Here is a 25151-nt window from a genome sequence, read left to right on the forward strand (position 1 = left end):
TTGGGATTTCAGGTGTTTCCTAAGGCCATGGAGACATTTATTTGCCACAAATACACGCTTTTTTATTTCATCACTGATATTTTTACAGTTAACTTCTGATCCAAGGTAAGTGAAACTACATACAGCCTCAAATTTATGTGAGCCAATTTCAATATATGCAAATCAATTAGCACAGTCTTTCTTGGTTACCGGCATATACTTTGTTTTATTTTGGTTAATTTGTAGATTCATATTTTTTGCTGCTCTTTCCAAATTAAGAAAAGCTTTTTCATAGATTTTGTGTTCTACCAATTATATCAATATCATCTGCAAATGCCAAAATTTGAACTGACTTGTAGAATATAGTTCCCCTTGTGTTGATGCCTGCATCTCTAACTACCTTCTCTAATGCTATATTGAACAAGAGGCAGGCTAGGGAATCCCCTTCTCGAACTCCATTTCTACTTATTATAGGGCTGCACAACATATTCTGAATCTTAATTTTGCATTGGGTCTTTCTCATAGTGGCTCTGACTAAGGCGATTAATTTCCGTGGAATGTGCATCTCTTCCATTGCCAGAAAAAGACTATCTCTATCTATGGAGTCATTGGCTGATCGGAAGTCAATGAGAAGATGATGCGTTCCAATTTGGAATTCATTACACTTTTCAAGGACCTGTCGAATAATGAAAATCTGATCGTTAGTTGATCTTCCTTGACGAAACCCACATTGGTAATCCCCAATTATCCCTTCCATAAAGGGAGAGAGTCTGTTAAATAGAATGCTGGAAAACATTTTATAAGCTATGCACAACAGACTAATTCCTCTATAGTTAGAGCATACCACAATATCGCCTTTCTTATGGATAGGGCATACAAAACTTAGGTTCCATTCCTCTGGGATTATTTCAGAACAAAACTAGTAGCATGCAGTAATATATTGCAATGAATCATTTCAGAATATTTTTAAAATTTAAATATCTAAGAATATACCTAACGAACTTAAAAGAACTTTCGTGACCAAAACAGGAAAATAATAAAAATGCTTATATTTCTAAAATTACCATCATGCGAACTACTTTCCAAGACGTTGGAGCTCGCGTTATAAAAAACAACAATTTTGGGCGTCGTTTTGTGGGTGTATGATGCCCCTCATTCTGAACACCTTGAATGTATTTTTAATGTTCGCTCCCTGGAGTGTCTAAATGAGAGAGTTCCCTCCATAAAAGTTACAGCGCGGACCTCCTGACGTTTATTAGGAGCCAGCTATAAATAAGATCAGGTTTGTCATACGTCACTCTATAAGAATGCGACCTTACACTTGGAGACCAATAACTTTCGTCTCTTCGCTTGTTTAAGTGAAACAAAGAGATTCTGTAAATTTCCGTGTAGCCCTGGAGTTCCTTTGGCCTATTTTTGCCGTTTTTTAAAGCATGACTCAGAACCGTTTGAAATATTTACTTCAAAAATAATAAAACACCATAAAATATTGACTTCCAAATGAAAACCTGCAATAAAAATCCTACTTTATATAGGATTTTTATCAACATCTCTCAGTTTTATTAAAAAAGAACTTTCGATGAACAAATTAATCATAAATTATACTGTCCGAGAAATCTGGAACTAATACCAAAGGCGAACAGTTCTATCTTACTGGATATAGCGTCGCGTAGGTAAAAGGTAAAGCTGACCCTGTAACAGGCCGTGGAGGCCCACAAGTTTCTGATACTCTAAACCTCCCAAATTCTCTAGACAATCGGCTCACAGATTTCGGTGAAGTTGTCAGCCTTATGCGCAGGCCTCACTTTATACCCGAGGAAGATTCCTGGTACTCATTTCCGTCAGAGGCTGAGTTGACCCTAGGGCCATTTGTACGGCTGGAAGGATTAGAGTCAGTTGAAAATCAACCGAGGTGGGGAGGAACATGTCGCCTTCACCTTCAGCGTCGAATAAACACCCAAGCTACCCACTTCATGCTGATTTCTTGCTTCGCTCATTTTTCGGCCCTGAAGATCGAAGCGATATGCTCTTCCCGAATGTCGACTGGTTTTCAATGGAATGCACGCGTTATATCCCAGAAGACAGAACTATTCATGACCATCGCTGTAAGAACCCCAAATCCTATACGATACCGAGACATTTTTGTTTTATTCAGTCACTGAATATCTTCAGCACTGTTTGTCACTCGTAATAATTTTGACAACATTTAATTATCGAGTATAAGTATAATTATTTGCCGATCATAGTGGCCGCGCGGTCTAAGGCTTCAACTGTCTTCGCCCAATCTAACACTGGGATCGTGGGTTCGAATTCCACTGAAGTCATGGATGTTTGTCTGCGTTTATCCTGTGTTTGTGCTGTAGGTAGCGGCCTTGCGACGGGCTGATGCCCCATCCAAGGAGTCCTGCTGACTGTTTTGGGATTATGAAACTGAAGTGAATGAAAGCGTTTCGCGGATGTCCTATATTCCAAAGTAGGAACAAAAGGTAAACGAGAGAGAATATATTTTACTCTGTGATAAATGCTTTCAATTTCAGAGTAAGGATTTGTTTCTAATGTTTCTTGCGGCAGTTTAAATCAACCCTTCCCTCTTCTGGCATTCGCTAGTGCATCGGATGTACACTCGGAAGGGTGTGATATTATAGTCCCTTTAAGCTATGAATGATGCAGCAGTTTGAGCTTAGCTGTCTTACAGAAGTAGGCCGATTTCGTTTGGCTCACTGCCAGCGCCATTGTCTCATTATCTTCCCTTAATTAACGCTACAAAACGATTTACACGAGGTGTTATGAAAACAAACAAGCACACATGCGAAATTTAACTCTTTGTACGCCCTGCTTATATTCGCTTAAATGATGAACGTATCCACAAACCATTTACGTGCGTAGTAAATCAAGTCAAGGAGGATGAGGTTGGCAGGGCATCTAGCACGAATGAGGGAGAAGAGGAATTCTTATAGGATATAGGTGGGTAAACCAGAAGGGAAGATACCACTGGGAAGACCAAGGCGTAGGTGGGTGGACAATATTAAAATGGATCTTAGAGAGATAGGATGGGACGGCATGGATTGGATTGTTCTAGCTCAGGATAGGGACCAGTGGAGGGTTCTTGTGAACACTGTAATGAACCATGAACCATAAAATGCTGGGAAAATCTTGAGTAGCTACAGAATTGGCGGTTCCTCAAGAAGGGCTCAGCTCCAGTAGTAAGTAAGTAAGTAAGTAAAGCACAATATTTTGGGGCCTTACTGTCTACACATAATGAAATTCCTACAATACAGCAATATTACTTACGCTATGGGATCAGTTCTTCTGCCGCGCGCAAGCTGAGAACTCAGGTATGATTCCCTTAAGGAATTCAGATATTTAGTGGGTCATAGGAAGGGTCAGTCTCCCATCTGAACAGTCATACTGGGTATCGAAACGATTCTCTGTCCTATGATTAGTTCTGAGGCCGAGGATTCCAGATGTCTAAATTCATGGCCACAGCTGCAGGGTTCGTATCGCTTGAGGTGCAATAAATGAACGACTTCAGCAGTCTGTGATTCTGGGCTAATTTAATGAAGACTTTACAGTTGTATGTGTTATATAGAGCCTGATGTTAAAGTAAGTGTGAATGACGTATTTGCCAAGATGTGGAAGAACGAGATCATATCCTATTTTCAGGTATTGTCCCAATACTAGTCCGTAAGGACCAATGCAATCCAACAAGTGACTTCAGTATATCCGTTACCTGAGCCGAGATTCTAACCCCAGACCTTAAGAATACGGCACATTAACGACAGTAACAAATAACAGGAAGTGACGAGAAGAACTAATCCTTTCCTTTCACTACATACAGAGTGTTCGGTATTACACGAACCACATCACTACGTCCAGTGACGTTTGAATGCAATGTGACGTAACGACTGAAAGCCAGAATAGTGTAGTCAGAAAAGACGGTCTTTGATAGACAACGGTTCGATAAATACGCTCTCTCGGAAACGAATACACGCACAAAATTTTGTTAGTGGGGAACACGCAGCCACACTCANCAGAATACGGCGCACTAACGACAGTAACAACTAACAGGAAGTGATGAGCAGAACCAATCCGCTACTTCCTTTCACTACGTACCGGGTGTTCGGTATTACACGAACCACATCACTACGTCCAGTGACGTTTGAATGCAATGTGACGTAACGACTGAAAGCCAGAATAGTGTAGTCAGAAAAGACGGTCTTTGATAGACAACGGTTCGATAAATACGCTCTCTCGGAAACGAATACACGCACAAAATTTTGTTAGTGGGGAACACGCAGCCACACTCACAGCAAAGTTATCTCATAAACGTCCTTCTACTCTTACAAAATAAGGAAATTCGCCCAAAACTTGCATTCACGGAGAAAGTAAGGGCAGTTTAAATTTCGTGGAATGCTCGTTGCCGTTCAGTTCGAGATCTTCTGTAGTCTCTTCTCCTGCCTAAGAACGCAAAATTGAAAATACACACAGCACAAAACAGTAATTTTACCTGTTGTGTTGTATGGGTGTTAACTTTGGTTTCACGTCCTGACAGAAGAATACAGATCGAGAACAGGGAGCTGAAGAGAATACTTCAATTTAAGAGACAAAATGTACCAGCAGGACAGAGNACCCAAAAGTTGCATTCACGGAGAAAGTAAGGGCAGTTTAAATTTCACGGAATGCTCGTTGCCGTTCAGTTCGAGATATTCTGTAGTCTCTTCTCCTGCCTAAGAACGCAAAATTGAAAATACAAACAGCACAAAATAGTAATTTTACTTGTTGTGTTGTATGGGTGTTAACATTGGTTTCTCGTCCTGACAGAAGAATACAGATCGAGAACAGGAAGCTGAAGAGAATACTTCAATTTAAGAGACAAAATGTACCAGCAGGACAGAGAAAATACGCAATGAAGTGCTTCATAGTCAATGTTCTTATCTAAATATTATGAGGACCATCAAATGAAGGCTTGCAGACGGACCAGGCATGTAGCACACATGAGATAGATGATAAATGCATGAAGGAAAAAACAATTGGTAACCTTACGCGTAGATGGGAGAATAATATTGAAATGGCTGTCAGGAGAAGAAAAAATGGACTAGATTCATTCGATTCTTAATAGGCTCCAGTCCCTGGCTCTCGTGAACACGGCAATGAATATTCAGGTTCCATAGAAAGTAGGAAATCTTCTGACAAAGTGAGTTACTATCAGCCCCATAACAAGGGACATAGGTANAGCAGACGGACCAGGCATGTAGCACACATGAGATAGATGATGAATGCATGAAGGAAGAAAAGTCTGGATGAGACCATTTCCATCACAACTGGCGGAATCAGTTGAGGAGCCCATGCACTTCCGGTTGCATACATTGTTACAGATCAATGGGCCTCAGTGCGGCAACCAGAGGGCAGATGGCCACACTTCCCTTTCACCTATTGTTCCAACACACTTTCACAGCTGTTCAGGGGTACGCCCCATCCGCTAGCATTTGAAAACACCCCATGCACTGCGTTGAATGAAAGCCATGCAAGCATTCCTATATTGGAAATCTGTCTCTAGGCTTCGTTTCTATTGTTTCTCCTTCGTTTGATGAGCTCATCTGAAGACAAGATTTAAATGAGTACAAATATGTTGTCATTTTTCATACCATGAAAATAAAAACGTAAAGCTGTCCCTATAACAGCCTATGGATGCCCATACGGTTGTGAGACGTCGAGATTCCCACATTCTCTAGACAATCGGCTCACAGAGGCGGTGAGGTTGTCAGCCTTACATGCTAGGCTCCCTTTACTCCCATGAAGATTTCTGGTACTCATTTCTGTTAGAGGCCGAGTCGACCACAGGACTATAGTGCAGCTGGAAGGATTAGGTCAATTGAAAGACTCAATGACCCCATCGGGAATCGAACCCGCGACCTTCCAGCTTCTAGCATAATGCCTCAACCAACTACGCTACAGCGCATCCCATTTTTCATACCATACTGGTCGTAATGTGCAATTGCTGCAAATACAAATTTACTTTGCTATGCACACTTCAATTACTCTATAACCACAAAATTCAGATATCCTTGTGTTTAATTAATTACTCATATTAAGGATATTAAAAGCTGTTTCAAGTATAATTAGAGGCTCTAATAACAAGTAGGCTATATATTATTTCAAAGAATCATATCTCCTTGGATTTGGACGTGTAGTCTCGTGAAAGTTCACCAGAATTTCGGAAGAATGTACTGCCTCTATTTTCAGGGTCGAATGATAACCCAAGTTACCAGCAAGAAGCAAGCCGTAAATAAGAGCTCTGCTTGTCTTCCTGTCTAGGGCTGCCGGTACCCTATGCTCATTTACTAGGGGGGAAGTAAAGGACCGTCATATAGATAGTAACCAGAAAAAGCTAATATTGTATACTCATATTCAGTAAAACCCTTTCTTGCTGTTCCTTTCCTGCAATAGTATAACACGTTTCTGAGCAACATACGCATGCCTGCATCTGCGCAGTGAATATCAGCAAGCTCAAGTAAATAACAAAATAAGATTCCATACTCGATAATAGAAAATATTCCTCGATTTATTGCTTAAAACCAACCACCAAGTGCAGCAGTTTTTGGAACGATCAGAAGTCTCTTCACCATTAACATAACTAACTTCACGTTGCGCCAGTTGCGCAGTTACTCAAGAACTTCCCAATATTTTACGGAATCCGGAAGTTCATTACCGTATTCACAAGAGCCCTCCATTGTTCCCTATCCTCAGCCAGATCAATCCAGTCCATTACACCCCATCCTATCTCTCTGAGATCCGTTCTAATATTATCGACCCACATACACCTACGTCTTCCTAGCGGTCTCTTTCCTTCTGACTTTCCCACCAATATCCTACATGTATCTTTCTTCTTCCCCATTCGTGCTACATGCCCTACACATCTCATCCTCCTTGACTTGATCATTCTAATTGTACTTGGAGAAGAATACAACTTATGAAGCTCCTCATTATGCAGTTTTCTCCAACCTCCTGTCACTTCATCTCTCTTCGGTCCAAATATTCTCCTCAACACCCTGTTCTCAAACACCCTCAGTCTATATTCCTCCCTTAATGTCAGAGGCTGTGGGGGGAGGGGATTCCCAGATAGTACCACTGATTTAAATTATGGAAAGTATGAACCACAAGCTTTGCAGTTTCATAACCCGACGAGGAACACTTATAAACAAAAAATTCAGTCTCGAATGAAAGGTTAGGTACTACTGCAGCGATGAGAAAGCTATGTACAAAAATGTTCTTCTTTGTCACAAACCCGACAGCAATAAAACATGTACACGTCCTATTCTAAATGTCTGTTTCCTGTGTGCAACAGTGGCTTAGTTCGAATTTCCGGAAATTCTTTGGTGATCAAATTACTTTCGCACTTTTATCTGGACAGACTTCCTGGCCTCGTATCCTGTTGACAGAGGAAGTTTCTGCAGTCAGTATTTCGCATTAAATTCAGGCTCAGAGCTAACATAGCGAGCTGACTGCATCACTGCTCCAAATCTGATCTCCCGGCAATAGTACGGCTATTGTTTGGTGTTCCGGGGTCATAAGTCCGCCGGAGTTTCATGATTAACTTTGCAATGAAATTTTCTCTGGTGATCAGCCATGCGAAAATGAGTCAGCCGCCAGCGTTTCGAGGCTGACTTTTGTCTCCATCATCATGAGTTAATATGGTGAATGAAGCGTCCCACATATTCTTCTGGAGAAGTGTACATAAATAAGACAGGAGCCGTTGCCTAGCAACGATAGGGGATACACATACAGACACATAGACTGATGAGAGGGATTTATGAAGTACCAGTTGAGATGGGCTCAGGTGCCATGATTTACATACCGAGTTTCATAAAGATTAGTTCAGACATTCAAAAGTTGATGGAGGAAAATATATTAATGAAGTTAAGAACGCATTGTTGCGAAGTTGGTCTCATTGCAAGCATGGCCTCCAAAAGTCTCTTTTCCCGTCATGTTTACTGACTATAATTTTCTACACGTTTCTCACCTCCCTCACGCTTGATACACAATTATATTTCAGGAAATTCAACCTACTTAAAAACCACATTGTATACACCCCCTACACACTAATTACTCATATTCACAATAAGTATACCACATATACATAGTTGCCCCTAATCTCTACCAGCACCAACAACACATGAAGGAAACGAAACAACACGTCATCCACTTTTCATTGCAGGAAATTATAAACGAACTGATCCAAAACTGTGTATATCCAGCACTGAAGTATTAACAGCCATACACCCATGTGTAAGCAAAAAAAAAAAAAACACACAGAGACCTAAAGAACCACAACAATAATAATATTTCCTAAATCTTACTCCTATGTGTTGCAGATACAAGCGGGCAAGACACACAGAAGAGAATATGGAAGACTTCTAAGAGCGGTAACACTACCTACAGAATCCACGTAAAAATACGATTACACCACTCAAAATACCATCCAATATATTCATGACTTGTATACTACTTTTACAACTGTAGAAATGGTAGATTTCACATTTTACGTCAACTAAGAAATTTTTAAAGAAACTTTAACTATATTGACCAACAATTGATCCATTTAAACAAAATATTTAGCAATAGCGTAATACTCATATATTTGTAATTTCACATGTATACACCTGAAGACGGCCAGAAATAGAGAAACGTGTATTTTTTTTTTAATTTGATATAATAAACGTACTGACTCATTGGTACATTCAGTACAGTCACTTATTACATGACAGCCAAAATAACACGTGCTGTGCGACCGTACAGAAACCTTGGCCTAGAATTATGTACTGTCATTTTTTATTTTTCCTGTGGCGCTACAGCTCCAATTTGGGCCTAGGCCTACCTCCATGAAACTCTTCGTTTCACTTCTGTTTTCTAGATCTTACACATTCGGTAGGACTCCTTGGGCGGGTGATCAGCTCGTCGCAAGGCCTCTACCTGTACACAAACACAGAAAAACGCACACAAACATCCATGCCCTGAGGGGGATTCGAACCCACAATCTCGGTTTCCGAGCGAGCGAAGACAGTGCATGCCTTAGACCGCTCGCCTACCGTGACCGGCATGTACTGTCATAGATCTTGGAAAATACGTGACTTTTGTAATGGTAATTTTCTCAGAGTGCAAATTGCTCCTCGTGTTTCAGAAACTCGTGAAGCTAGGGGCAACTGTGCTTCCCGGCCCCCGTGCTCTCCTAACCTCGTATGTGAAGTTTTTATCCATTTCCGAGGCTGAAATACCAACTGAAGAACAGGATGAAGGACAAGTTGAGGAGCCGTCACTTCAAGGATACAGCTGTAGCTGAAATGTCTTCCATAATTACGTCCCAGTAGGTCATGCGTGGTGGAATCCAGAACTATTTCAAATCGTACAGACGCAGGCAAAACTGTGGAGCTGCAGAAGGCAGTTACAAGTCCACTGTTCTGCTTGGAGTCACCGGAACGCATGGTGAAACTTACAGCCTTTGGTGGCTTCGCATAAGACATGCAAGAGAAGCAGGTTGGTTACCGTTAGAGTGCAAAACACAAAATTGCTCTTTTGCGCATGCGTCTTAGCTGAAATAAGAATACGGCTCTGTGAATACTGCCAGATCGTGCGGTTTCATCTGCGCATGACCTGACTTGTATTTCAGGATTTGCCCACAAATGCGTTTGCCAACTTAACACAGTAGTCAGCATCTCTTTCCTGAATTGACGGTTTCGAGTTATACTTTACAGACCGCCTCTGTGGTCTAGCGATCAGAGTTCCTGGCTATAGATCCAAAGGTCCCGGGTTCGATTCTCGGCGCTACCAGATTTTCTGAGAAATAGTGGGCTTGGAACGGGATCCTGGATAATTGAGGAGATATTTCAAGGAAATAGCGGCTCCGGTCTAGAAAATTGAAATTAATGGCCGTGGGGATTCGTTGCGCTGTCCACGCGATACCCTCTATCCTCTAAAGTTGGCACTAACTTCGCCGACAAGCGCCGGTCCCTCCGTCGGTACAGTTCGGTTGCGGACTACAGGCCACGGAGTTTGTTTTTTGTTTCAAACGAATGTAGAAATAGTCTTCCAGCCCTTTAAAGCACAGTGATAACTACATGCAGGGCCTACCGCCTGCTTTATCACTATAAATTCGTCAATATGCCCGCTGAATACATTTGCTGATTTCATGTAAAGTAAAGTAAAGTAAAATAGTAAAGCTATCCCTGTACCAGGCCGTGAAGGCCCATAGGGTTGTAAGACGTTGAGGGTCCCACATTATCCAGACAATCGGCTCAAAGATCGCGGTAAGGTTGTCAGCCTTACGCGCCGGCCGCGCTTTAACCCGCAGGAAAATTATTTAATTAATTCCTGGTACTCATTTCTGTTAGAGGCTGAATAAACCCCAGGGCCTAGTGCGGCCGGAAGGATTAGGTCAATTGAAAAAAATCCAATGACCTCATCGGGACTTGAACTCGCGACTTTCCGGGCCTGTAGCATAGCCCCTCAACCAACTAAACATCAATTATTTGCCTAAATGTATTAACAGACTGGTCCTTAAAATGGAGACACAAGGTATTTTCTATGAGGTATATTATGTTGTCACGTGTCCCGGGTTCCGTGACTAATAATAACGGGTTCTGGATCGGATGATTGGAATTATCGGCACTCTGATCATAATTACAAACAATTACAAGGACTCGTTCCATTCCTTACTAGACTACGAGTGTCTTCTCTTCTGCTGCGACGAATGAGGAACGAAGAATCCCTGCTCACTAAACCATCGAACTCCTCTGTGAATTACTGCCTCGTTCTTCTCTGCACGGATCCATGGAAAATGTTGGCTATCACTGAAACGTGCTTTCCGAACCGTTGGCTAGCAATGGATTATCCCATGTCTATTCTTTGCAGCGTGGACATGATTACCGAACCGTTGGCTAGGAATAGACTTCCGCTCTGGCTCCGCTAACCTTGTTTTCAGGCGTCATTTCACAATATATATAAACACGAGTCTTCAAAATGCTAAATATACCACGACCGCTTCACACCAAAACCTCACTTACTGACCAATCCGCCGTCCGATTCAAAGCTCTGCAATTCCTGATGCTACAATAGCCTAGATAATTAACCTAAAAGTGAAAAATACACATATACACACACACACATACATACATACATATACCATAAAAATGGCTAGTTTTGACTGTATTCGAAGAATGCTAAATATGTAGCACGCATTATACATTACCAGAAGCTTAAGCGTTGACAGGCTGCAGGCGGCCACGTGTGATTCAGCGCCACAAGGCCGTAATGTCATAAAAACGACGATAAATGCAATCTTGGTTACGGAAGTGAAAGCAATTATTCCCGGTTATTTCCTTCGTTTCTAATACTGACCATTTCTGACTGAACATATGAATGAATGTGCCCTTGCATTTACACAAATCGAAATTCTTAACCTGTGGAAACCGCATAAAGCCTAACTACTCTACGAACCAGGGTACATCATACCTTGAAGAGGCAACCTCGCCGAAGAAAAGTCCTGTATACGTATGCCTGAATTTCCCTGAAAACAGAATCTACTACCTTTCTTGTGGTGACGTAATTATCCACGTCACTGACAGTGACGAACCCTCCTTCCCACAGCGGACGGAGTAGAGGCTATCTTCATAAGCTAAGAGTCGCTCAACTATTGAAGTATTTCCCCGGCTGTTATGAAGCCTGAAGCTTCACTATTGTGTTCATTGCCCAACATTGATTCCTATCATAAGCCAGATTAATCCAACCTGTACCTTTAAACCTTCCAACTTTACGATCCAATTTAATATCATTCTCCTATCTACTCCTAGATTTTCAAGGTGATATTTTTCTTTTGGATTCTCCGAATAAAACATTGCATGTATTTCCCATCTGTCTCAGGTTTCTTCTACGGCCCACCCACCTCATCCTCCCTTGTCTACCGCTGTGACGCTTTATCGTGTCTTCAGGGGAGAATGGCTACAGTTCTACTGCGAACACCTGTCCCACTATCAGCTCGCCTCTACTCACGCACAAAGTAACAAAAGAAGAATCGTGGTCGCTTATGGGTCCATCGACATTCTGGACAGCACAATCGAAATTATTCAAACGCCTACCTAAAAACTAGGTCTTTGCATAACAGTGAATTTTGAGACGAATTAAAGAACACGTTATCCTTTAAACGCTCCTATATACTCACCGAAGCTATCAGAAATTGTAAACTAAACATTTTAAGAATAGTGTTTACGAGTATTTTTATGTGCAGTATCTACCTAAGAGGAGCCGAGATAGCGCAGTCGACATAGCGACTGGCTACGGGTTGGATGACCGAGGGGTCGGATTTCGAATCCCGGTAGGATCAAGAATTTTCTACATGTCCAGACTGGCTCTGGGCCCACCCAGTCTCTTACTCAGTGGATTCCGTGGACCCTTTCCCCAGGGACAAAAACTGCAGGGCCATGAAGCTGATCTCTCACGTTCATATACTGCCGTGGTCAAGAAAATGTGGATCTATACATCTACTCCCCCACACGCCTTCATTGCGCAGTGCTTAATTAGTTAAGCACAGGGACAACTTTACCTTTTAACTTTACCTACCTATTTAATGGCTATCGAATTAAATTATTAAATCATCGTCAGTTGCGTAATTTTTAATATTCCAATCAAAATTTTAGGTATAATATTTCAAGTTACTTCGGTTCCACACTTCATATTCTTGCAGAATTTCTTTAATAAATGTTACATCAAAATAAATATTGTTACTACTTATGTAAAAAAAAAGTCTTCAAAAAACACTGCGTCTTTTTCATATATCAATTGTCACAAATAATTCAGATCCTTACATTAGATGGCACTAACGTCGCTTGAGTTTCAGAGTTCGTATAAACTCCGTGTTTACGCATTATTACCGAAGGCAAGAAACTGAAATTTATGAAAGAGGGACGATTACTGATGACGTGATAGTGATAAAGAATTTAACGGAAATCTTTCCATCGGTTTTACGAGTAAAGCTATAAAGTAATTAATATTTTTTACTTTTTTGGTTGACGCCGTATATTCTGGAATAGGTTACAGTAATTGCCTTGGAATCATAGCTCCCATTTATTACAACATGGTGACAGAAATATTTTGTCTTTCTGTATAAAACAGAAAGTAAACAAAAAATACGTCAGTGACTCAAATTTTCAAACTGTAGACTCAGGTTCACACAATTATTTTATGTACAGGGATGGACAAAAATATGGAAACATCCAACAATAAACACATCCCTTGACTAATATTGTGAAGGACAACCTCTGCCTTGCAGAACTGCTTGCAGTCTCCTTAGACTGTATAAATAGAGGTCCTGTATGATTTGCAAGGTAATCTGCAAAACATTGGCAAGTTCTGTTAACGATGATGGAGGTGGATAGTGCGCACGCAGATTGCTCTCCAAAACAGACCACAAAGACTCAATATATTGATATCTGGCGACTGTGGGGGCCATGGCAGACGTGACACTTCATCTTCGTGCTCAGAAAATCAGTCCTGGACGATGAGCTGTGTGAACACACGCATTGTAGTCTCGATAAATGGCATCACCATTGGAGAACAAAGTTTGCACCATGGGCTGGACCTGGTCGCCTAATATGGTCACATAGTCGTTGGCAGTGACGTGACTTTGCAGGGTAATGATGGGTCCAACAGAACCACGATATGGCTGCCCATACCACAACCGAACCCCCGCCATGTTTCACTCTTGGCAGCAAACAATCTGGATTGTAAGCTTGGGATGGCGTTCTCCAGACGTAAACTCGGCCAGAAGTCAGAAACAGTGTGAAGGTGGACTCATCCGACCAAATGACCGTCTTCCATTGCTCCATAGTCCAGGTTTTATGACTTCGGCACCACACTGTCCTCTTAGTGCCATTTTGATCACTGATGAGTGGCTTTGGAAATGCAGCTCGTCCAGAAATACCCTTCTTGTGGAGTTCCCTTCCTATTGTTTTGGTGCTGACAGGGTTTGTGAGCGTGACATTCAGTTCAGCAGTCAATTTTGCATCTGTAGTCTTCTATTTTTCGTCACAATCCTACGCAATGTTCGTCTGTCTCGATTACGCAACACACATTTCCGTCCACGCTGGTGTTTATCGGATGCGGTTTATCCAGTCCTCCTGTATGCGGTCATAATCTTGGATACTGTGCCTCGCGAAACACCGAAAACCTCTACTACCTTGGTTACGGAAACACCCACCATACGGGCCCCAACAATTTGCCCGATTTTCGAATTCTGTTAGCTCTGATGATGCACCAAAAACTGCACAGAACACTGTCTCGACAACAAATGAAACTTGCAACGTATTGCGGAGGTTGTACAGGTAGTGGTATTGGGCAGAAAAGACAGCGTCACCTACAAACGTCGCTAAAATAAACACTTCAATTCAGGCATGCATTTCACGAGGTGTTTCCATATTTTTGTCCATTCAACGCTCTAAACGTAATTTATGACCAATTATGGCTAATATGAACGAATACTAAATTCTCCAGAAAACTTTTCGAGTAGATGAGCTCTGTCTTCTGAGATATAACACGTATAAGCAAAGATCTGGTTGCTGCCTGCTTCATGCTGGCTTTTTGCTTGGTTTACCATCAACCATGAAGAGTTCTCAGAAATATAGGATAATTTTCAACTGGCTAAACAGCGTTTATATCCCAGAAGATAGAACCTTCATAACCACTGCTGTGAGCATTTCAAATACTGCAAATTTTAGACTAAACCTTGCATGCGGAATTTCTTCTAAATACAACACATGGCCTAATAACGCGTTAGCATTTTATATAAACAGCCTGTGACTATCTTTTCAAACTTCGCTTCAGCACGAAGTCATACGTTCTTCAAGTAGGCTACACGTGTTGAGATAAAACTTAAAATAGAAAGAAACAAAAAAGTTAATGCCCTGTAAATTGTTTCAATTACTTGAAGCAATTGCCTGTTGACGAGGAACACAACTGGATGGGTTAATGATACAAGCACGTCAATCAATTTGGGGAAATTCGAGCCCTTACAGCGGGATCATCAACCGACAAAACGAACAACACCAAGTAGAAGCTCGTTCACAACACGCCAGGCGGTGATGGGTTCAATTCTTATAAACTGCTTGTCCTTCTTCCTTCATAAATGGGTCTTATGTAAGCGTTAACAGTTTGTGTATACGCTGAACTTCCCGTCATAGGCACGGTATCAGGATTGCGTCATATATTGCCAAACGATGCAAAATACTTACACGACTTCGCTCATAGAATTGCATTATCGTGTTCAAGTTTAAGTTTCGACGTGGGCCATACCACAATTCATGTGGTTAATCGCTGGCTTCCCGCCGCGGCAGCCCGAGTTCGACCCAAGTTAAGGTCTTGTGGGGCTTGTGGTAGACAAAGTGGCATTGGGGCAAGTTTACTCCGAGTACTTTGGTTTCCCCTGCCAGTTCTGGTTCCACCAAATGCACCATAATTATCTTTCATCCAGACTGTTACAATAGGCCAATTAGTGACCAATGTACAAACTGACCTCTGTCCCACAACACCCCACGAAGATTAAGAAACATAATAATAGGTCTTCGCTTTCTCGCTGTAGCGATTCTTCGAACTGAGATATTTTGGTTAACATCGTGTAGTTCCTAAACTACACACTTCAACTCTGAAAATGGAGGTACGGCTCCACCGCTCTTAACCTCGATACTAGATAGAGGTGAATATTCAATTTCACGTCCTTATCGCTACACGCCCAGTCGTATAGGACGCTGTGTAGACCCCAGAGCCGTTCTGGGCGTTACAGAGATGAGAAAATCTGTCTCTGTCGTTCACAGAACCAATCATTGTCGAAGTACAGTACAAAATTACTTTCTCCATCCTACGGGGATTACCACAAGGGAAGATACAACTTGAAGAGACCTAATTTTATACCGAAAGATAACATTAAAATAAATCTTAAGACAATGATTTATGAAGGCGTGGATTGCATTAAACTGGTCTAGGGCAGGGTCAATGACAATCTATTGTGAACACGGTGACTAAATTTGGGATTCCATAAGAGTGGGGGATGTCATTTTCAGCTGACTCGCCAACAGCTTCTTGTTCAAAGCGTCTGTTCTGTCGAGTTCACCAGATAAGTAGAAAATACACATGAACATGAATTCATAGAAAAAAAACATAACAGAAAAGGGAGTCCTAACTTCTCTTCTGGGATATGATGCAGTGTAATCCCAGAAGATAGAAATCTTCATAACCACCGGTGTGAGAACTTAAAACCCTGTGTCATGGGAAACAATTCATTGCCTTTTCTTTTTCAGAGGTTAAGAGACGAAGACTAAAGAAGAGAAAAAGGGAGAAAAGTGAGTGTGTGTGTGTGTGCGTGTGAGCAAGCCTTACCAATCTACAGTAATTAACATCAATATGCAGTGCTGCGGGCAAGGGCAGCTGTGGACGACCACTGGATAATTACCACTAGCTCCGAGGGATAGTAGGAAGTTTAACAACAACAAAAAGAAAAACACAAAAGGCCCTCAGGCAAGTCCAAAAGAGTCTTTTGAGTGTAGCCATTTCAAGCGTGGACAAGTGAAATGGATCACTGTACACTGGGATATGCGATTCAATTCTGCAAGTGGGAGGTAGAAGTTGACACGTTCTGCTTATATCTGCAAATGGTATGAAGATTTTGGATCGTGTTTCTTGTAAGATCAGCAGTTTCTGCTGCTGACGTGATAACGTCAGCAGATACTTGTCCTTTGCAGGCTTCATCTGCGAGCAGCAGCCCTACATGCAAGAGCAGCAACGAGCATTCTTAGATGCAATTAACCCTCTTTATCCCCGTGGTCACTGTACGTACCACCATATAATAAAATTCTGCAGTCTGCTTACAGAGTGAATTTTGTGTGTTTCGTGTGGTTCTCACAATAAATATCGACTGTTTCCCTAAACAGCATTAACCGGTTGGTCTTTGTAGCGGAGGCATGGCGTCTTTACTATGAGGTAACAGGCAAATTCAGAACAAATTAGAACAAATTCAGTCTTCAAATGATTTGGTGACAGACCCGTCTTCCCGTCAGTGAGGGCGTCTCAGATCGACGAAACCGCAACTGACAATAACAAGAATCCTGTCATATAATTCATATAACTCAGAAGATTATAATGTAAGTGGTCAAAGCCATAAAACCGTACATATCATAAATTGTGTTTTACAAAAGCATCTAAGAAAAATCACTTGCAGTAACAGGAAACTGAAGATAATTGCACAAGCCTAAGCAGGAGATTTATATAAGATTTGAGGCTTTCACGGCGGTGACTATGAAGAAAGTAGTCTTCTGGGATTTGGCACCGTGTATATGTGGTGTTATCCGACGTTTCGGAGGAACGTATCGCCTCCATCTTCAGGGTAGAAGAAAAAATATAAGAAATCTGCAAAGCGAAGAGACCGTGAGAACCGGTAAAATCAGACTGTGACCGAAACGTCGGTTAACACCACATATACACGGTGCCAAATCCCAGAAGACTGTTTTCTTCAGGAGATTTATAGTTTGTACTTTCCACTGAATATCTTCAGGGTGATCAAATAAATAAGGATGGAATGGGCGGGTTACGTAGCAAACGTTGAAGAGAAGAGAAATCATAAAATTTTAGTAGCAAATCTGAACGGAATAGAAAAATTAGAAGGCATAGACTTAGATGGAGGGCTAGTAATATTAAAATGAATCTTAATGGGATGCGATATGTGAGTGTGAACTGAATTGATTTGGCTTATGATGGAGACCAGTGTTGGGCTATACCATAAGGTAAATAACTATTTGAAATTCCATAAAGAGAGTGGATTTTCTCGACTATGTGAGTGCCTACTAGCTTCTAAAGTAGGATTTTCTCCATTGATATTGTAACGTGTTTACGTTACCGAAGACGCCGTAGAGATGGTTAACTGGTTTATTTAACAATCTACAAATAACGGCTACAATTACTTATCACACAGTTGCGGGGTTTCACACTTTATAACCCTAATCGCATTAATCTGTTAACACTGTTGCGGGGTTTCACGATTTATAACCCTATGCGCAAATCAGTTCACTCTGTCTTCAGTAGTAACACGTTTACCGTAGGGGAGCTTTGTAACACTGTATCACACGCTCCCGATTACACAATTACACACACGCCCGGATCTTCTTTCCGCGACGGCTGCTATACTCCAACTTGTAGTCGGCTGGCTGTTACTTTATAACTCGGCGGCTGTCACCGTACAACTGAAGTCGCCGACTGCTACAGTAGAACTCGCTGGTAGCCACATTAGAACTCTCTGACTGTGAATAGCCTTCGCTGCTCCGTATGTAGCCTCGATCGGACAATACGGGAAAACAGCCACGTAATAGGCACCCTTTTTGCCTGGCGCTGTGTTGCTATGTAACGCTAGCGGAGGTCACCGCTGTTACTATCGTAACGTCGCCGCTGTTGATTCGCGTTGCCTAGCGACCGCGATATCCGTCGGTGACGTCACCGCGGAGGGGAGTGGCGGGGCGGGAACTCGCCTATTACCGTAGTAACGCGAGCGTTATGTTACCGCCACATACCGCTGGGGAGGTAGGGGTCAACATGTCACAATATATATGTAGCAATCTCTAGCAAGATAATTATTTCATTATCAATACAATTACAACATTTTTAAATAGGTGATAATTTCACAGGTAAACGAACAATTACATAACTAGCGGAAACACAAGTAAATGTACCATAACTCGAATTTGAAAACAAAACTCTGGGATACCTGACACGCGCATTTCGATCAGACTTGTGTAGCGGCAACGATGTAGACTTGTATTCGGAAAGTAACCGATCGAAATCTCGGTTGGTTACGGACTGTTCCGGTTGAGGTCTGTTGAAATTTTCCGTGAGCTTTTCAAGCAAACATCAGGATAATGCCTCAAAACAAGCCAAGATCGCACACCTCTAAGCTTTAATCTACCCATAATTCTTTATCGGCTTCCGGTCTTACTTGACGCTGTAGTAGTGACGGAATCTCTGATGTCCTTTGTGAACTGAAGTAGCTGCCCTGTGTCGCCTCAGAACTTCCTACAAGGCTCCACATGAATCGGCCCCTTAAGCAGATCAACCCAGAAGGATCAAGACAATTCAAGAAGCTATTATAAAGTGGGAACAGGCTTCAGCTTAATCTGTGGACTAACCCCGGCTCCTTCTACGAAACTCTGGTACATTTCTACCAAACCACACGGCGTAACATACCATCGTCTTAATATTTCCCTCTACGAGAATCTCAAATCTCACGTACGTCGCCTGTCACGATCATTTGTAACACTGGCACGTGACGCCGTGTAATCTGATAGAAGTTCACCGACATTTAGGCGGAAAATACTCATTCCATTTTCAGGACAGAAGAGCAAGCCGGGAAAGCAAGTAGCAAGCACAGTGTTTACTGCGCAGTGAGTTCCTCCGAAACGTCGGTAAATTATTGCCATACTACATGGCGTCACACCCCAGAGGACGGAGGCACGCGGTAGTATGGTTGGTTGAGTCACTATGCTACAAGGCGGAAGGTCGCAGGTTCAATCCCCGATGAGGTCATTCGATTTCTTCAATTGACCTAATCCTTTCAGCCGCACTATGGCCTTGGACTCGACTCAGTCTCTAATGGAAATGAGTACCAGGATTCATCGTGAGGTTAAAGGGTAGCCGGCGCGTGAGGCTGACAACCTCACCGCCATCTGCGTGCCGATTGTCTAGAAAATGTGGGAGCCTCGAAGTCTCACAACCCTATGGGTGTCCACTACCTGTTACAGAAATACCTTCTTCTTCTTCTTCTTCTTCCTAGAACACATTTCCTTCCATAGTCACTGCCAGGAGGAAACCTCAGGCAGTGAGCAGTACCATCGGGCAAGACTATTCGTTCCCACGTTCCACGACATAGCAGTGATCCTGGTAGTTACCGAAGTGAAGACTTCAAATCGGATACAATCATCACCCCCTAATCGACGATTCAATCTACAGGCACTTTCACATTACAACCAAACGATCGAAGAGTACAGATAGCTCAATCGGTATAGCGACGGGCTATGGGCTGGACGGGCGTGGATCGATTTCGGGCAGGGGCAAGAGATTTTTCTCTACTCGACAGCGCCCAGGCCGGCTCTGGGGCCCACTCAGCCTCCAGCACAGTAGGTATTTGATCCTTCCCCGCGGGTAAATCGGACGAAGAGTGATGCTAACCACTTACCTCCATCTAATACCGAGGTCAAGAATATTGGAGCTATACATCCATTCCCCCTTATGTCTCCATGGCATGGTGCTTAATTAATTAAGCACAGGGACAATTTCACCTTTATCTTTTACCGAAATGATCGTCTGATCATCTTTCCCCAGTCAATCAACAATCGCCATTGCCTTCGCCCACTGGTGGTGTTCATAACCTCATTCATATCGGTCAGCCACTCTGGTACTGGTTTTTCGTCACCTTTGGCAGCTTTCTGAATAAAATTAGTGAAATTATGGGCCCTACAATGGAAAGAAAATCAATTACTAAAACTGGGTTCGTTAGTCAACGTATCGTTAATCGACGACATTTCTTGGAACCAATTAACGTCAACTAATGGTGGATGGTTGTAGTTGATTGGCCTGGTTCTGCGACATTTATGTGTTTTGATGTCATCTTCCTTGTTATGACTAATTCACGCAAGCGGGCGTCCCATGTACAGTGCTTATATTCATGTAAGTGAAACCCTACAGTAAGGTAAAACGAAACACAAGAAAAACATTCACAGATTCCAGTTCGGCCCAGCCAAGCCCTCATCTCCACAGCTGAGTAGAGAGCAGTTTAAATTACTGTCCGCTGAATTTGTATTTGTGTGCTATGTTCGTCTAGTGAATTTCTACCAGCTCATCCAATCAGCTGACGTTTTCTCAGAAACGCTCAGTATACTTCAGGTTGTAACTGTTTCAATTATCTGTTCTGCCAATGATATACAGTGTCGTTTCACTGATGAATTGCGTGAAATGACGCACAATAAAACCGTGGAAGATCCAACAGCAATATTATTACACGAATGTTGATCTTGGATGTGGCTGGACAATAGAAACGATGACGTGACATGACGTCATTCGCTGTTGAGTCAAGCGCGCGGGCTTGTTTCACACCTTGCTTCGGCAGCTGCAGTCGCGTACTAGAGTACGCATGGAACGAAGTGTGTTAGTGCTGTGTGGTGTGGTCTAGAGAGTAGGTGTGCTGTGGGATGCGCGGCAACATTGTTACGGAGTTACAGAATCAACAATATAGTGAGTAAGACGAATGCATGTCTAACTTTAATTCAGTCTTAACTTCAATATTCCATGTTCCGAGTTCTTCATGTCTTTACGTCAATATGAATAATTTTTTGGAATAACCATTATCGCTGGAACACCAACAGCCGTCTTCTTCCCGAATTCACTCCATTTCGCCAGAATCACTACAGTTTTCTCTAACGGAGAATAAAACTCTGATCAAACTACTGCAATTTAGCCGACCGTCTAATATGGTTTTTTGTAAGATTCGAGGTTTTCACGACGGTGACTATGAAGAATGCCGTCTTCTGGAATGTGGCGCCGTGTAGATATTGTGTAAACCGACGTTTTGGAGGAAGCAGCTGCCTCCATTTCCAAGGCAGAAGCAGACTACATTCTCATTCCTGTGAAAACGTAAAATTCTGTAATACGCCAATGTGTGTTACAAAGTGCTGTGACCGCAAGCAACACCAATTTAAAAGTTTAAACCACAGTGGTTACTATACGCACCGCTTTAAATTGAAATAGTTCTGCAATTTCCCCCCAGAGTGTATTTTTTGTTTCGTACAATTCTCAGAATAACTCCGTATTTCCCCTAAATGGCATTGCTCATCGGTTTCTTTTATTGAGACACGCCATGTTTTCTGTGAGATCATTTTTAAAAAAATATGTAGATCAGTTCCTCGCATCAAAAGTAACTCTTACGTCATCAATAGAACTGCATATGCACCCATGGACTCTTCACGCAGCGCTAGAACTCGGCCCGGCAGAACTGGTGTGCTGCGATAGTGGCTTATGGTCGAGATATGATGCTTCATTATTCACAGTACCGATAATACACCTAGCTTCCGAATTTAGCATGTCTTAATATAAACGCCGTAAAATTTTTAACGACCGACACTCTTTCCTTTATCTTTAGAAGATTTGTTAATGTGACCCATAAGGACTTAGTTGTCTAGGTTCATTTTTCCGATCATCATCCTGTTCAAATCATGTTCTTGTTATTATATAGATTTGTTCTGTTAAGAACTACGCCATGAAGACGCATGGACCAATGAATATATAGATCCAGGTTTTCTTGACTTCGGCACTAGTTGGAGGTGAGTGGCCAGCTCCACGTTCCTGTCGCTTTACCCCCGGGGAAAGAGTCCCCTATACCCACTGGATAGGAGGCTGGGTGGGCCCCAGAACCTGTCTGGAACAGAGAAGCGAAAATTCTTGCCCATAACGGGACTCGAACTCCGACCCTTAACGACTGAGCTATCCCGGCTCCCTGTTATTACGCAGATATTTATAAGAAACAATTACGAATCGATTCTTCCTGACAGTATAGCCTATGATAAAAAAAACAGAATGGCAGGGTTTTATTTCCCGGTAGGGGTAAGAAACTTTTATCTACTCCACACAGTCCACAATTGCTCTTGGGCTTAGCCAACTTGTTATCAAACTGGTACCGAGGGCTCTTTCTGTGGGGTTAAAGCGATCGTGGCGTGAAGTTAAAGACTCACTTGCTTCTAGTCCCGGGTTGAAGAACGGTAATACGTTATCATGGCGTGAGGTTTAATTAATTAAACGCAGGAAGAATTTACCGCTTTATAGCCTGTGTGGGTATCTAAATTATTTCTATTAATAAGACATCGTTACGAGATCACGGAATGTTATAAAACATCTACCAATTAAGCTGACTTTTCACGATATTTCTGAATGCATTTTCGGTGCATTCGCCATTACAATATCTGTATCAAAATGACGGCATTAGCCGTAACGTTTCGAGAACCAGCGGCAGCGCGTCCTGTCACAGAATCTAATGTCTAACCAAGAAGCGGGCTGTAACCCAAGGCGCGTGTCGAGGTTTGGATTGTCACATTCTGAGTATGATACCTGACGTGTGAGGAGGAAGCTTACTATTCCCATTATCCTGACGATGGTGACAGCAGTTTCCTTCGAAACGTCGCTAATAACGTAGCAGTCTACACGGTGTCGTAAAGACAGTCTGCTTCTCTGTCGTCACACATGTCAACAGTTCATTGGAAGTCTCGTCGGAAACAGGACAGACGTACCAGTTTTGAATATCCGTGTTTCCCAGACGCATTCTTTGCGATTTTATATACGTCAATGACCTTATTGTTTCTTTGATACAGACACGTTTATGACTGCATGTACTAATCTGTTGTAGCGTAGCTGTGACACTAGAGATATCGCACTGCAAGAAAAGGCATTGCGAATTAAAGTTGTGTGTCTTAACGAGTTTTAAGTAAGCTACTCGACATTCGGCACCAAACTTCACAATGAGCCGTCTTGAAGAAAATGACGAATTTCTGTTTGAGCTTCATGTGAAGTTGGGGTCATATCGGACTAAAACGAAATCAAAATCAAAACAGCGGGGCACATTTTGGTAGATAAGTGTTAAATTTCCTCGAATTTTTTCAGTATTTCGAAAATGAAACATTCGGTGTGAGAGGTACAACCTCCCCGTCATGTATTCATTTGTGAATCAAGTATTATTATTATGAACATTATTATTATGAACTCGGAACATTCGTAACTTCACCACGTTCACTTGCTTTTCTAGGCGCTGCCCTTCTGTTCACGCAACAGTAGGCGCTCGTGTTGCTACTCGGAACATTCGTAACTTCACCGCGTTCACTTGCTCTTCTAGGCGCTGCCCTTCTGTTCACGCAACAGTAGGCGCTCGTGTTGCTACTCGGAACATTCGTAACTTCACCGCGTTCACTTGCTCTTCTAGGCGCTGCCCTTCTGTTCACGCAACAGTAGGCGCTCGTGTTGCTACTCGGAACATTCGTAACTTCACCGCGTTCACTTGCTCTTCTAGGCGCTGCCCTTCTGTTCACGCAACAGTAGGCGCTCGTGTTGCTACTCGGAACATTCGTAACTTCACCGCGTTCACTTGCTCTTCTAGGCGCTGCCCTTCTGTTCACGCAACAGTAGGCGCTCGTGTTGCTACTCGGAACATTCGTAACTTCACCGCGTTCACTTGCTCTTCTAGGCGCTGCCCTTCTGTTCACGCAACAGTAGGCGCTCGTGTTGCTACTCGGAACATTCGTAACTTCACCGCGTTCACTTGCTCTTCTAGGCGCTGCCCTTCTGTTCACGCAACAGTAGGCGCTCGTGTTGCTACTCGGAACATTCGTAACTTCACCGCGTTCACTTGCTCTTCTAGGCGCTGCCCTTCTGTTCACGCAACAGTAGGCGCTCGTGTTGCTACTCGGAACATTCGTAACTTCACCGCGTTCACTTGCTCTTCTAGGCGCTGCCCTTCTGTTCACGCAACAGTAGGCGCTCGTGTTGCTACTCGGAACATTCGTAACTTCACCGCGTTCACTTGCTCTTCTAGGCGCTGCCCTTCTGTTCACGCAACAGTAGGCGCTCGTGTTGCTACTCGGAACATTCGTATCTTCAGCATGTTCACTTGCATTTCTAGGCACTGCCCTTCAGCTAGATGTGTTTCAACCGCAAATGCAGTTTGTAAACTGACAGATATTTTTAGGAACTCATCTTTGAGTGTTGTAAGCCAAAACTGATACATTTTTCTTGGTTTTCATTGTCTCCTTTATTGTTCCTGTTGCTTTTATTTGTTTACTGTCATACCGGTTTCGTTGTTTGCATTCGAGCTGACTGTGTAATTAGTCATTGGCTGTTGAGCTCATCATGTAAATAAATAAAGAATTGAATTGAATTATTACATCACTGCAAGGAGCAGAGTTCGTCTTGAGAAGCTCGCCTAGTCAAGAAATTCCTCGAATTTTATGGAACCCGAAGATTCATTATTGTGTTCACGAGAGCCATTATTATTGCCATCATCACCACCATTCTTCTTCTTCTTCTTCTTCTTCTTCTTATTATTATTATTATTATTA

General features: G+C 42.4%; 2 protein-coding genes across 3 annotated transcripts in view; one reads left to right on the forward strand and one right to left on the reverse strand.

Moving 5' to 3' along the window:
* Positions 1 to 25151, reverse strand: part of LOC111861977 (mucin-5AC) — a 198007-nt gene that overhangs the window by 137662 nt on the left and 35194 nt on the right. The gene's annotated exons all lie outside the window — the stretch shown is intronic.
* LOC111861978 (free fatty acid receptor 4) overlaps positions 21153 to 25151 on the forward strand; it is a 16275-nt gene continuing 12276 nt past the window's right edge. The window contains exon 1 of the mRNA XM_023846973.2: positions 21153 to 21288. The gene's annotated coding sequence lies outside the window, so the exon portion shown is untranslated. The remainder of the gene's footprint in view (positions 21289 to 25151) is intronic.

The sequence above is a fragment of the Cryptotermes secundus genome, unplaced genomic scaffold (assembly GCF_002891405.2).
Source record: "Cryptotermes secundus unplaced genomic scaffold, Csec_1.0 scaffold181, whole genome shotgun sequence".
Taxonomy (NCBI): domain Eukaryota; kingdom Metazoa; phylum Arthropoda; class Insecta; order Blattodea; family Kalotermitidae; genus Cryptotermes; species Cryptotermes secundus.